Raw genomic sequence first — 1,281 nt, 5'->3', positions numbered from 1 at the left:
TATTTATATAGTTATATAATTAATTTAGTGATTAATTTTTTTGTGCCCTGCAGTATGATTATGTAAAGAATTATTAAGTTTATCGATATTCTACTAGATCATGTTTGTAGATTTGTTCCAAATTCTTACTTCAATATTTTTACGAAACTAGCTAAAGTGTGGCTAATTTTTTTTTATATTGGATTATTATTGGTGTTTTTCGTTAATATTATGATATTTTGGTGTAATGCAGTGATATGGGATAAAAAGAAATCGTGAGTAACGATTTCAAATAAGACAAAAAAATAAAAAAAGTTAACAGAAATCGTGTATTACGATTTCAAATAAGACAAAAAAAAATAGGAAATCGTGAGTTACGATTTTAATTTTTTAATTTAAAAAAAATGTAATATATGAAATCGTGAGTAACGATTTCTTTTGTTTTACAAATCGTAACTAACGATTTGTATTATATATCACACTTGTGAAATACACCCATTTCAACTCATACCAATGTAATACACCATTTCATCCATCATATAAAAAATAATTAACTCCTAAAGTGTGGGTTACCCGGGTAAGATTTTTTTATTTAATGTTAAAATAATATATATTGATATCAAAAAATTAATAGTAAATATAAAAATAATTGTTAATAAAATTTTAGTAAAATCATAATTTAATAATTTAAAAATTATTGAAGGGTAGGTATCTTAGAAAAAAATAATTTAATTATTAATTTTTTTGAAAATATTTTGGTAAAATACAATTTAATCAATAAAAGAATAATTTATTAAAGGGTATTTTGGTAAGTAAAATTTAATAATAAAAAATAAAATTTTGTTTAATGGATATTTTTTCAAAAAATAATTTATTTTTTTTAAAAAATGGATAAAGTTAACATTAGTTAACACAAAAAATTTAAAATGGATTAAAGAAGAGGTTTTTTAAAAGTTAGAAGGGAGGGGAATGTACATTTATAAAATAGAGGGGAGGTGAGTGTCATTTTAGTATTTCGCAGGGGAGGGGAGTGGAATTTTTCCTATTTTTTTTAATATTAAAAATCTTAAATTCTAACCCTATAACAATACAGAGAAAAGAAAATGGTTAAAATTTAGGGTTCTTAATATATATATATGTCATTTTTTATAATAGAAATATTGTAATTATTTTTTATAAAAAATATTAATTTAGACCGGTTTAAGGTATAATTTATTGATTTTTTGGCCAAATCAATTTATCTGATTTAATTTTGATAAAAATAACATAGTTTAATCAATTATATGTATTGAATTTTAATTA

The 1,281-nt window shown here is 20.7% G+C and overlaps 1 protein-coding gene across 2 annotated transcripts in view; it reads right to left on the bottom strand.

Moving 5' to 3' along the window:
• LOC107626875 overlaps window positions 1-1,281 on the bottom strand; it is a 41,932-nt gene that overhangs the window by 34,729 nt on the left and 5,922 nt on the right. The gene's annotated exons all lie outside the window — the stretch shown is intronic.

Source organism: Arachis ipaensis, chromosome B02 (assembly GCF_000816755.2).
Source record: "Arachis ipaensis cultivar K30076 chromosome B02, Araip1.1, whole genome shotgun sequence".
In the NCBI taxonomy this organism is placed as follows: Eukaryota; Viridiplantae; Streptophyta; class Magnoliopsida; order Fabales; family Fabaceae; genus Arachis; species Arachis ipaensis.
Note: the sequence above shows the minus strand (reverse complement) of the source record. Positions and strands in the feature narration are given on the sequence as shown.